Genomic DNA, 14157 nt, shown 5'->3' with positions numbered 1-14157 from the left:
CATGCCACTATTGGTAAAATTACAATTCAACCAACATACTTCCACTACACACCACATGCACACACTCCATAACACATGGCAAAAAGACATTGGCATTTACAATGCCATTAGCTCAAACTCAAATAAATCCGAGCCCGATTGCATTTCTAATGCTTGTTTCAATAGAGTCCAGGACAGGAAAGCTGGTGTCCTGGTGACGTAGAGTAATTTGTCATCATATTCAAGAGTCATATTAAGAGGAGTAAAAACTACAGGGCTAACCCAAGCCAAACAGTTCGCTAGATGAGAGAAACATTTCAGCGATGCTATTTCACAACATCACCATAGCTGCCAAGGTTTCAGATTTGCTCATAATTTCAGTGTTATTATGAGTGACAATTAAACGAGTATGAGTGACACTTTCTCGCGAGCAAAATGAAGCAATATTGCAAATTGCAATCATTTGCGCAACAAGAAACTCTATACTAGCTCCCCAGTGCACCCCTGCTCCCCCCTGTTGCAGGGGTGAAATGTCTGGCAGGCATTACTGTGCTGTGTGAGATGGACATCAGTGAAGTTTGAATGGGAGCTTCTGAAGGCTGTGAAAGGCCCGTATGCAGCAGTACTGTGCACACTCCAACTGAGAGACAAGAAGGTGGAAAGACATAGATTACCTGTCACAGGCACACAGATACAGTAATATGTGCGTATTTACAGACTGCGGATTTAGATAGACATGAGGGCATAAAGACATGGGCAGATTTCCACTGCAACTTAATGCAGGCACAGGGTAGAAAGGCACAGTGAACTCACACCAAAAAGTAGGGACACATAAATGGGGCAGCTGAGCATCACTCCAAGCCAGGCCTCTCTCCCAAGTCTGGGACCTGGCCCCAACAGAATGTGTGAGGCCCCAACTGCAGCAACACACTGGTGCATAATGTTGCAGAGTGGGCAGACAGAAAAACAAAACACTGGTTGCCAGCCAATGTGGGGACCGTCCCCCTCACTGTCTGCAAAATCAATATGGAGAGAACCCTTAGAATGCTGGCCTCTCTGTGATGCAAGTGACTAGCGTGACCCGACTGGCCCAACAGCACTGTGAGAGGTTGGGTCCCCAACAACATCAGGAACAGTTAGTCGGCGCTGATCCACCGATGTCGTTGTGAGCACCCTCTGACCCAGACTGCAGATTGCTGCCTGATCATGCTTTCATTGGAAATAATATAATTAACACACGCTGACAGACACTCGGTGAGTGGCAAATGGTAACTACTTACTAACTGTTCTTGATGATCTTCAGCCAGGCAGCGTTTCATGACTGACGTTGGCGACTCTCTGCAGTAGGTGGCCAGGCTCAGGCGGGCTTGACCCATACGCATGGCAATTATTTTGGTTTGCCGCTGGTGCCCACGTTACTTCAGGCTGCGGATTGTCCATATGAGTCCTGTCTATCCTGGCGGCATCCAGGCAACGGCAATAAGATAAGCCCAACAGTGAGAGTGGCCTGGCCGGTGCGAGGCACTACAGTCAGCAGCAGAAAGCAGTGCTGCGAGCAGAGCACCATGATGTCTGTGGCCGGCGCCACCAGCAAACCAGTGAGCCACTGCTGGCCTGGCTTCCTCACACGCCCCACGGCGGTCTGGCAGCAGGAGTTAGGACGTGACGTCCTACCGCTGCCCCACGGCCACACTAATCAAACAACCTGAGTGGGCCTCAGCTGTCTCAGTAGCTATTGGTCACTACCCGGCCGTGACATCAGGCTGCCTGACTCAGAGCTGCGCAGCACCACAGGAATCACGATGAATATACATTGTAGCATTGTGAGCCTCCCGGGCCTTAGCTCTCAGCTGGCAGTCCTGCCAAGTACCATGGGAACGCCCTAAGCCCAGGGGCGTGGCTAGAGCTTGTGGCGCCTGGGGCTATCCCTCAGATTACCGCCCCTGGCGGGGGAGGGAGGGTGGCTGACAAAAAGGATGGCGAGCACTTGAAAGAGGTCCGAGAGACACGTAGTATCGCCGCTAATAGTTACCTCGATCATGCAAGTTACATGCACATACATGACATGGTCCAAGGCTACACAGTTGAATACACAGGTGACTGGCAGTACAAAGGAGAAAACACAGACTGCATGATCTATCTGGGGACTCAGAAAAACCGCAAAAAACAACAAGTAAACGCAATATATCGATCTATCTAACTATCGATCTATCTATGGGCAAAGTGTAATCTATTATTTGTCAGCAATGTTCTGGATAGGAGGGGAAGTGATTTACAAGAAGCAAAGCCTCAAGTGTGTCTTGAGAACTATTCCCTAACTCAAAATTGGTAGTACATAACACGTTACCCTTTGCATACTTTATTTATGGCTTGTGTAGTAGTTATAAACAAATCTATACTACTATAAAGGAAGAACTTTGAGGCTTTGAGGCGGGTAAACTCAGGAACCACAGCGCCAATCCACACACCCGATACACTGTTGTAATCGTCAGGGTGTGCAGATGGTTATAGGCTATATAAATTAAAAAAAAAACGTTATTTAAAAAATGTACATTAAAAAAATAAGTAGTCCCTCCGAAGTCGCGCCGGCCGCGACGTGCGTGCTCACGTCAGGAGCGCGGGGAGGAGCGGCGTCCAGGAGCGCGATGAGGAGCGCCGGACATTGCGCTTGGGAGGAGCGGTGACTTCAGGAGCAGCGGACAGGCTTGAGGAGCGGTGACCAGCGGCGGTGAGGTGACAGCCAGCGGACAGGCGGGAGGAGCGGTGAGGTGACGCGCAGCGAACAGGCGGGAGGAGCAGTGACCAGCGGCGGTGAGGAGCGAGGAGCGGCAGACCGGTAAACTGAGGAGCGCAGGGGAGGAGCGGCGGCTGAGGTAAGGGGACCCACGGACAGTGTCGGGGCAGGCGGGGGTTGGGGCAGGCGTGGGACGGGCCGGGCGGGGGCCCTGGCTTCAGGACAATGTCGGGGCGGGCGGGGGTCGGGGAAGCCTGATAGCTCCCGGACAAGGTCAGGACAGGCTGCTAGTACATTTATATATAATAAAAATGTAAGAGGAGATAGTGGATTACATCCGTACAGTGAGCAGGCACACTGAATAGGCCTTGTGAGCATCAGCAGAGATAGTATACTCTAAAGAGATAGTAGCAAATAATCTCTGAGGAAGAAGAGTGTTTATTTCACATTAGATTGGTTGGTCTATGGCAATAACATAACATCGGACATTTATTCTGTGGTATAAAATGGGAGTGGGGGGCATACATGTATTAGTATACATTCTCCCCAGTAGCATATTTAATTTAGCCACATACATTTTCACTGTCATAGCATAGATCTATATATTGTTCCATTAACGTAGATGCCCATAGATATATACCTAAATACCCTTTCTCTTTACTTATACACATACATATGTACACATCAGAAGTGCAAATGCACATCAATATACTGCTATTGATTGGTATTTATATGAAATCTGTTGCCTATTGTGAATACGCACTTAGGCAACCGTTCTCTTCAGCTCCAGAGCCCAAACTAGTTCTGCTTCAGACTCAACACAAAATGGCTTCAGTTTCTGCTAAATTATACAAACAGGCATTTGCAATGCAATGGTCTTGCATTTACACGAGTTTAATCTCTAGATAATGCCAATGCCTTTTATTTCTGTTTTAAAAACTAAAACACAAATAAAAGGCTTTGTTATTTGCAATGTCAATAGCTCAAACTCACGTAAATGTGAGACCTATTGCATTGCAAATGCTTGTTTTATAAGACTTATCTGTGAACTCTCTGCAACTCACTAAAGATCCTTTCCTCCCCTCTGAAAACCATTTAGCTCTTACCTCACTCAGCCTTCTGTACTCCAGCAGCCAGGGTATCTATGGTAGAGGCCGGCCAGCACTGACAAAGTCAAAAGCTGGTAGCCAGCTACAGACCTAATGATTTTGCCAGTGCTTGTTTTTAATAACGCATTTTACACCTGGGCTTTCGGAACTTCATCAACCTTTGTTCAAATATGTTTTTGAACAACATTGAAGGGATTCTGCACACTTGGAAATATTTTGATAGCTCTGCTCATTAATTGGCTCGCAGAGCCAAGCCAGAGCATCGGCTGGGATTTCCCAGTTTATTTGTTGAGTGGGTTTGGCAGGAAAGAAAGGAAAAGGAAGGATGGAAGGAAAGGAATGAGGCAAGAAGGAAGGAAAGAAAGAAGAAAAGACCAAAGGAAGGAGATAGGAAAGAAAGAAAGATGGAAACAAAGAAACAACTAAGGCAATAAAAAGGAAGGAAAAAAGAAAACAAAAAGGAAAGAAAGAATGAAGCCTTGGAAAAGTTAGAGCTATTGGCATTGTAAATGACAAAAATTGTATTTATGTGTTGGTTTTGAAAACAGAAAAATAAATGGCATTGTCATTTACATTGCCAATAGCTTAATCTCTTGCAAATGTGAGACCTATTGTACCCTACGGACGAGCTCAGCAGACAGCAATTACTACCACACACACACACCCAGTGCCACACACACACACCCAGAGCCACACACACACACACCCAGAGCCAGCCACACACACTCAGAGCCAGCCACACACACACACACACCCAGAGCCACACACACACACACACACACACCCAGAGCCACTCACACACACCCAGAGCCAAACACACACACCCAGAGCCACACACACACACACACACACACACCTAGAGCCACACACACACACCCACTCTCCCCGTGCCTAACAAAGCAAGCCCCCACCGCTTCGTGGCACTCTACACTCCTCTCTTGTATCAACCGGTGGTGGACTTTGGGCATAGAGCCTACTGTTCAGTGAACCAAATAACTACCTTCTGTGGGCACAGGCCCAGTAACACATTGTCCACTGAGGCAAACACGTCTCTAACCCCTGTATGGCGGTGGTGGCACGTTCGTCACAGTCCTGTACCGATGACCATCCCTCACCCCATGAGACAGTGCCCACTGTCCTGGTTCGTCAGTGCCCACTGCCCCTGTGTATACTCTCCGGGTATATGTTGCTCCCTGTAGCGCTGTACACACACTCGCCTCCCTCTTCCTAATACTCCAGTTTAACCCTGTCCCGGTACGTCACTTTAGTGAACTCTCTGCCTGAACTCATCTGACAGCGGCTCCTTACTGTAATGAGGGTGGGGGCGTCCATGTGGCTGTGCCCCCTGCTACTTCCCGTCCGTGCAGCCGCGGTAAAGTAAATACGGCTAGCCACATGTAAACAAATGTGCACAGTCGCAATGATACTGAAAGCACAGTAAAACAACTGATTTGCATAGAATCTCGGAGTGTTGCATGGTGCAGCAGACTTGAACTGGGACCCCCAGCCCTCGAGTCAGCAGCCCTGGCCGGTGCACCACATACTCTCCACTCCTGTCTTATTTGTTAGAAAGCTTTTTCCTTTTCCCGGACGATGATTTTTGAAAAGCAGCTCCTTATTCATTACTTTGGCAAAACTGAAGCATTATTGCTTAATTTCCTTAGCACTCTGCAGTCACTCTGCACTCCCTAGCACTCCCTAGCACTCTGCAGTCACTCTGCACTCCCTAGCACTCCCTAGAACTCTGCAGTCACTCTCCCCTCCCTAGCACTCCCTAGTCACTCTCCACTCCCTAGCACTCCCTAGTCACTCTCCACTCCCTAGCACTCCCTAGTCACTCTGCACTCCCTAACACTCCCTAGTCACTCTGCACTCCCTAGTCCCTCTGCACTCCCTAGCACTCCCTTGCACTCCCTTGCACTCTGCACTCCCTAGCACGCCCTAGCACTCCCTAGTCACTCTGCACTCCCTAGTCACTCTGCACTCCCTAGCACCCCCTAGTCACTCTGCACTCCCTAGCACTCTGCAGTCACTCTGCACTCCATAGCACTCCCTAGCAGTCCCTCTGCAGTCACTCTGCAGTCCCTAGCACTCCCTAGCACTCTGCAGTCACTCTGCACTCCCTAGTCACTCTGCACTCCCTAGCACTCTGCAGTCACTCTGCACTCCCTAGCACTCTGCAGTCACTCTCCACTCCCTAGCACTCCCTAGTCACTCTGCACTCCCTAGTCACTCTGCACTCCCTAGCACTCCCTAGCACTCTGCAGTCCCTAGCACTCCCTAGCACTCTGCAGTCACTCTGCACTCCCTAGCACTCTGCAGTCACTCTGCACTCCTTAGCACTCCCTAGCACTCTGCAGTCACTCTCCACTCCCTAGCACTCCCTAGTCACTCTCCACTCCCTAGCACTCCCTAGTCACTCTGCACTCCCTAGCACTCCCTAGTCACTCTGCACTCCCTAGTCACTCTGCACTCCCCCTAATGCTAAATAGATTAGAAGGAGGATTAATTAGATGAGGGATAATACAAATTTACAGAGGTCCTGATGAATGCCATTGACCCAGAGGGCAGCCAGACAAGGATCATGTTGAACAGGCTTGAATAATCGTGGACTTATTGGATGATTGCATTCCGCAGGTCATCACTCTTTTTTAACCTGTATTGTAGGTAGTGCACAGCAGCGGCTCCCATAAACAAAGGATGGTGGGGCGGGTGGCATCGCACAGGAGGTGTGCAATATATATTTTTTAAAAGTACCTTTTACCGCCGGCCACCTCCAGAGTTGTGTCTCATCGCGCTGCCTCCCCTCTTCCTGCCTGCTGTTCCCAGCAGCCCCTGGGACAAACTCCCTGTCCAATCCCGTGTAGCAGAGCAGCCTGGGGATTGGTCTGAGCAGACAGGAAAGACGTCCGGCTCAGACCAGGAAGTCTATGGGCTTTCTCAAGCATGGCTGCTCACTGCTGCTGGGCTGGAGAAAACCTAAGTACGCATGTGTGTTTTGGTTGGCCTGAGACGGCCAGCCAAAACACATATGTGCACTTAGGGAATAGAGTGCACATGGCACTCCTCCTCTTCCCCCCTCCCATGCCTAAGCCCCGACCCTCCCAACACAGCTGGTTCAGAGTCGACACATGCAAAATAAAATGATGAAAGAACGTTGTTTTATTTATCATTTGCTGGCTCTGAGCTCTTCCGGAGGAACCGCCACTGGTAGTGCAAACTGTTAACAATAAACTACAATTATGTCTATCTGCAGATAATTTGTATTTCAGTTAATGTCACCCTAACTAAAACAAAAAAACAAATATAACAAAAGATCGTATGATATGCCAAATCATGGGTCCTTTATCTGTGTTCCTCTCAAAGATATTCAAAAAGTGCTCCTTAAGTAGCCCGTTGGTATTGCACACCCACCGAACGTGCAGCACGACCCCTTGATGAAACATGCCCCTTCGGCTGGAGAGGGTCAGTGAATCCTGCAGAGGATAACCTTTGAACCTGCGGTCTGGCATCTCAAGGATAAAATCACTCATTGAGCGCATTGTTCCGAAATGTCACACTGTCTTGATATATATTGACGTGTGCGGAAGGGTGATGGACTGAAATAACCTTCTCGCTCACACCTCCCTCGTTTTCCTTCGTAGAACACCCTTTAATGACCAGTTCATGTACCCAATCTTACGCCTTCCTCGACCCTGCCACCGACATTCTCAATCAGCCGTACTGGCCATTTCACGCTCTGGCATTTCCCGGGTGGGCTGCAGGCTAGGGTGCTACTTTCAGGGCAGGATGGGCTGTGATATAACCCAACAATGCCCAATGCTTCGTTTGAGTGGGTGGCTGGAAACAGGGTCCAGAAGCACTCATTTTTTGGGACCATGATTTATTTTTCATTCGTGAGACTATGACTTGGAACAACAGAGAGAAAGGTGGAAAAAAGAGAAAGAAGAAAGAAGGAGGAAGAGAAAAACAGAAAAACATTTAGGAAGAGGGAAAGCAGGGAAGAAAAAAACCTGCAGGAGCAAGATAAAGCGGCTTGCATTGCTTGCATGGTGTTTTATGAAAGAGGCATGAGGCGGAATCAATTATTCAATTTAATACTTTACAAATTCTGAGGAACGTTCTAGATGTGGTTTCCTGCAGCGAGGGAGGGGTTGGTTTCATTGTTTCTACCAAGGCTGACTTTGGTTTCCAGTCCGGCCCTGCCCCACACCACACCATACCCACAGGGCCTCTGGGCCTGAGATCTGACCGAGCGCGGCAATAAGCAAACTGCAACAAAGCAGAATATCGAAATTACAGCACACGTTCCGCAGCTGATGGCTCTGAATCACTCTGGCGGGCAGGCTATTAATCCGCAGCGAGAGATAACGGCCGCGCTGCCGGAAGTTAATGGGTCCAGGCCCCCAGTGAGGAGCCGGCCATGGCTATTCCGGGGCGCGGCGGGGCGCCTCGCTCGTCCGAAGCCTCCACGTGTTTTATGTCCCTGCTCCCGCGTTAAAGGCTGATTACTGCATTAATCCAACAAATAAAACCGTCGCTCTGTGACCGCCTCCCATATGGGGCACAGGCCAGCTCGGGCGGCAACCAGGCCGAGGAGACGGCGGGCGGCGTGCGAAATGGAGATACACTTGGTTCTGAAAATCCAGGATTTTACATCCGTTTCCTTATGGATGTTTCCTTCCCGTTTTTTGAAGGAATACCACAAGCAGATGAGGCAACTGATATTATTATCAGAAATAATAATAACAAGTCATGTCCCGGGCCGTGCTGTGATTGGCTGACGTCACGGGGGTGTCCCGGGCGGCAGCCGATCACAGCGCGGGCCGGGAAATGACGTCACTGGGGTGTCCCGGGCCGACAGCCAATCACAGAGCGGCCCGGGACACACAACATCAAGGGGCGGGATTTAAAAAAATAGTCAGAAACGCCCACGATTCGCGTTCTGACCGGGAGAAAGGGATTGACGCTGATGTCTTCCAATGGCTAGCCTCCATTTACGGAGCTAGCCAATGGAAGAAGGGGAGTGTTCAATTCCCCCTAGTGTAAACAAAAGCTTTCGCCCTGGGCGTAGCACCTGCGGTGCTACGGCCAAGGTCGAAACCTAAAAAGGAAGATAGCAAGACAGAAAGTAAGAATGAAAGAAAGAAAGCAAGAACAAAAGCAAGAAAGAATGAACGCCAGAAAGAAGGGAAGAGGAAAGAAAGGAAAGACTGCAAGAAAGAAAGAAGGCATAACTTAATACAGAAATCTACACAACCTATTTTGCTGTGAAGTAGCTGAAGTCAGATAAACAAAACGCACTCCAACAGCTATTTTCAACACCATTGGCAGGATAACGGAACTGATGAGACCAGACTGTGCCTTTCTTGCATTAAAAGCGTCCTGCTATCAGTGGAGGCACTCGACTGTCCTGAAAGGCCAGGCAGGCAATGCAGTCTTTCGGGGTGTGAGCAGCTTACAGGTTGTACATCCCTGGCTTGAAAGGCAATATCAGACAGCTTGCACAGTCATTCATGTTCTAAGCACTCAACTGGAAGCTCTCCTCCTGCTTGCTTCCCTGTCCAGCTTTTGGGGCATGAGTAGCCATCAAAATGAAAATCACTTATGGCCAACCAGAAGTACCTGGCTCTTTAGACTTTCAGGGCTTCTATAGCTTGAGGGCCACGCTTCTCTCACAAGAAATGATTTATTTTCAGCAAAATATCCCACAGCGGTCGCACAATCTCTCGGTGCTTGAACCTTTGGCAAACTGCACTTGCCTAACTGAAAGTCCCTAATAGGTAGTGCTATCTGACAGAGCTCTAAGAGCTAACCAGATGTGCTTTCCTGTTGACTAATCCACGGCAACAGTGCAATCTGTGATGGTTTAACACCCCACACCCCTCTGTGCTTCTGTCACTCAAAATGCTAAACATGTGATGTAATTCATTGGTGCTATACTTTGAAAAAATATTTGTATATACAGAAACATTCGTTAGGTACTTTTCAGTCTGACAGCCTAGAACAGAATGCCGTTCAGGCAAAGGCTCGAGGCTAAGAAGTAATGGATGGCTTACCCAAGCCCAACTTCATGCAATAGTATGACTGGCTATCTATCTCAACCGTAAGTTTGGGGCTCAAAAGTAAAGATGAAAAAAGAAGGAAGAGAATTATAAGAAAATATTTTCAGATTGTTTTGATTTGGCAATACTTTTTACCGCATGAAAAGCATATTTTATTAACAATTGGGCACAACTAGGCAGCACAATGTGTATGAGTAACAAGAGGTGACAATTAAGGTAATTAAAGAAGAGAAAACACCCATAGCCCTAGAATACTAAAACGATTGGCGAACCCTGTATGTTCTTTGTGAGCCACAAAATGGTTTACAGCAGACAGCAAAGTCTAGTATGCTCGGGCTGAAAATCATGCTACATGAATATTATGGAATGCAATGTTATATCATGGGTTTTTCATCTCGCCCTGTGTTTGCGAATTCCTTGTCCAGCTGCCATTGTTGAGTGTCTTGTTATGCAACGCTGTAGTTTACTGGAAGTCGTTTTTTTCTTTGCTGAGGATGTGTCTTGCCATTTTCCACCTACCTCGTCAGACCTGCTTATGTTTTTGTTACAGTCTGTGTCTGGGTCTCTGCATCCCATTATGTCATTGCCCCTCTTTCCAATCCACAGGCCAAGTTTCCAAGTTTATTAACCCTTTCGATGCTGATGACGAGCTCAGCTCGTCATCACCCACGGGTGTCGTGTGCTGATGACGAGCTCAGCTCGTCATGGTGCCACTAAAATGGCATTTTCCTGCACAGGGGGGGGAAAACGCCCAGCAGCCAATAGTTTTGCTATCAGCCTTCCTGTTCAAAAGCAATGGAATTTGTCAGAAATGGTGAAAGGCAATTCAGATGTATTATACCTTTGCATTCTTTGTGCTTGATTGTATCTAGCCCCCAGATTCATCATGGTCATGTTTTGCGAGTCCTTCATAGCGAATTTTAAGGATTCGCTATTAAAGACTCGCAAAACGGGATGCATGTAGAAATCGCAATATTTTATGCGATTTCCACTGCTTTCTTATTTGCGATTAGCTAATTGCGAATCGCAAATAAGGAATGGCTTTCCCATTCATTCCTATGGGCCTAAAGGCCTGAAATGGTAATGTACACTGGTGTTGCGCGCACACATGTCCAAAGGACATGTGTGTGTGTAACATACAACTTAGAAAAATGCACTATAGTGCATTTTTCTAAGTTTTTGCTATTTACCATGTAGTTAGACTTCGCGGTAAATAGCGGCCCCAGATTGCGAATTCGCAATTTTAAAATGGTTCATGAATTGCATTTAAGGAATCTCAAATTGAGATTCCTTAAATGCAATTAATCTCAATTTAGCGATTTCTAGAATTGCAAATTTTGCATTTGGGATGATGAATCCCAAATGCAAAAATAGCGCTCGCAAAGGGCCAGATTCTCAGAATCTGGCCCTTTGCGAGCCGATTTCGGTTTGATGAATCTGGCTGTACGTTTGAATTTTAGGATGTTAAGATTAGAGATATGTGTAGAACCATCAACACTAAATTATGTTTCCCTTTACTTTTCCACCTAGTTGGTGTGCGCTCAGTCAGTGGGTCTCATATTTCTGTTAAACCTTCACCTCCGATCTGCCAGCCACGCCCTCGCCGCCGTCCCACGCATCAGTAGAGCCACTACAGGAGGAAGGTCCTTCTCTTACCTGGCCGCCAAGACCTGGAACTCCCTCCCGGCCGACCTGCGCCTGACCCAAGACCACCTCTCCTTCAGGAAGAAGCTCAAGACCTGGCTGTTCGAGCAGTAGCGGCACCCCCCCCCCAAGCGCCTTGAGACCCTACGGGTAGGTAGTGCGCTCTATAAATGTCTTTGATTGATTGATTGAGTATTGCTTGTGTGTGTTTAGTATGTTTTGATTTGGTGTGTTTGGTAATGTCTGAAACACTATACGAAGCGCTTCCAAAACTTCATCTTGTGAAATGTGGGCTAAATATATTATAATCAGTTTAAAAACCACAAAAACGCTACCTCTACATTCCAGTAATGCAAGAAGGTCTGCCATTTGATCTTTTTAAATGTACCGATTTTACTTAAAGGGATTTAGGAACAATGTCGAGGCAGTGGCTGACGAGGTATTTTTCTACGATCTAATAACATATTTCAACGCCTTGTCAGAGATAGTAAGCGATATATTTAGAAAATACTCACGGTCCGGTCGGGGATCTCGAAGCGGTGGTGGCCTGAGCTGTAAATGCCATATCAGACAGCTTAAATGCCATATCAGACGTAGCGCCCAGAGGACCACAGAGTGCATGTTCAACAGAAGACAACAATGGAAACGCATCTTGACTGTGCTGTTGTTTCAGCCTCAGCCCCTTTCATATTGTTTTGTGGGCACGAAGTGCAGCTCTCGAACTAAGTGAGACTGCTGCTGTGCTGTTCTTAATCAGCTAGACTGTCTGCTGCAAATCGCCCTTCACTGCAGAGACTTCACTAATTTAGTGGCGCGTGGTGGTGGCTCTCGGTCGTTACTAGTATATTTTAACCAATGGTCCTACAGCGCAGGGGCTGGCCGAAAAAGATGCCCAGGGCCGTCATTGGTAGCGCTTTCATGCGCTCCAAGATTGACGGCCCTGGGATCCACATACGCTGTACGCTGAGCGCTGCACCACCCCTAAGCTAGGTGGTGCAGCAATTACAAGCATGTGCGCTTGCACTTACCTACACGTGTGCAGTGCTGCTCTGTTACAGCTGCATGTGTGGGTGACGCTTTTGCCCCTAACAAAATCCTGGACTGTCCACGGGCCTCCAGGGCCGCGCAGCCGCCGCCTGCAAATTAGTACTGCCTGGGGCGGACCACCCCCCTGTCCCCCCCAAGCTACGCCACTGCCCAAGCCTGCGGGAGCAGCAAGTGGCACCACAGGCGGCGCGCTGCCAGCTGCCACACTGGGGCTTTGCCGGGGGTGGCCGACCGGAGGGAGGCTCGCCCCCCGGGGAATTTTGGGGCCCGGGAGGAAGGGAGGGGTGAAGGATTTAGACAGGACACAGGAAGGGACTTTGGGCTGGTTGGACTAGCTAGTGGGTTTTGGGCTCCTTTTGGGCTAGGGTTGTTGGCCGGGAACTGTTTAGGGGTGGGGGTGGGGGGTTGGGGTCAGGTATATGTATAATTAGTTAGGCCTAGTTTTGTACGGCAAAGGCCAAGGTTGGGGTATGTTTTTCAGGATGCACCTGTTTCCCAATAAAGCGGCCTTTATCACACCTTACATCTGTCTCCGGTCGGTTCTTCCCCTCCCCGTCTCCCGATGGGCCCCAAATTCGGTTTGCAGCGTCTCAGTGACAGTGAAGGGGAGCACCACACTTAAATTCACAGTGACAGTGATGCGTGACAATGCATTTCAGTGCAGTGAAGCGGAGCACAACACTTAAATATGTTAGTCTAACGCCTGATGCATGGTACGTGGCAGGACTGCATCACATCACAATTACTCGCCTAGGAGTGCAGTCCCTCTTGAAATTAATTAGCAGTAATATACTTAAGGGCAACCCTGTTGCTGGGGGAATGCAGCTTCGGGTGTCTGCTGGCTTACAAGAGGGCTTAGATATCGTGGAAACCTACTGAGCAATACATTTCAACAAATCCAGGCAATGTTTGCATCCAGTAATCGAGATTTGCAAGGGATAGCAATGAAATTACACCAACTACGTCATCAGTCAACGCCAACAGTCGATGGCCATAGCTAGGCCAGGCTGCGCAACGGAGCCATCTGGTCAAAAAATCCTCTCCTAACTCCTCTCTTTTTACCCTGACATTTTAGCGGCCGTGTTCCCTCTGGGACTGTCGCCGAGTACCACAACTGGTTAACTCGAAGCTGGCAGCCAGGCCGGCCATTGTTCTCAGACGGCGGTTGGCTTCTTGCTGAGCCGGCAGTTTGGAGACACACCCTGCCAGGTTTGTGAAGTGCAAACAGAGGAGCCCATCGCGGTGAAATGATTTCATTTAATGGGGAACTCCGGACCAAGGTTTTGTTTTTCTTGGCTGGAGTTGCCCCCCTTCTGTGTCCTTCCTGTGGCCTTTCGTCGTATGCTCCAAGCAGGAGGCACTTTCAGATTAAAAACATTTGCACCTGGAACGATTCGCAGCCATTATTGTGAAGGTGGGACTTCCTGTGTGCACTGTCTGGTCTGGAATGCTTTAATACAATGTCTTAATTGTTTCAGCTTTACAGTAAAAGCCATTCAAAAAAACTGATCGCAGAATTAAAAGAACCAAGTATAAAAAAAACACCAGCAAAAGCATTAAAACAATACAAAGACTTCCT

The 14157-nt window shown here is 48.3% G+C and overlaps 1 long non-coding RNA gene across 1 annotated transcript in view; it reads left to right on the top strand.

Annotated features, from left to right (window-relative positions):
• Window positions 1-14157, top strand: part of LOC147662603 (uncharacterized) — a 220419-nt gene that overhangs the window by 3146 nt on the left and 203116 nt on the right. The window contains exon 2 of the long non-coding RNA XR_015305534.1: window positions 11418-11681. This is a non-coding gene — a long non-coding RNA (uncharacterized LOC147662603). The remainder of the gene's footprint in view (window positions 1-11417; window positions 11682-14157) is intronic.

This window comes from Lissotriton vulgaris, unplaced genomic scaffold (genome assembly GCF_964263255.1).
Source record: "Lissotriton vulgaris unplaced genomic scaffold, aLisVul1.2 SCAFFOLD_1750, whole genome shotgun sequence".
In the NCBI taxonomy this organism is placed as follows: Eukaryota; Metazoa; Chordata; class Amphibia; order Caudata; family Salamandridae; genus Lissotriton; species Lissotriton vulgaris.
Note: the sequence above shows the minus strand (reverse complement) of the source record. Positions and strands in the feature narration are given on the sequence as shown.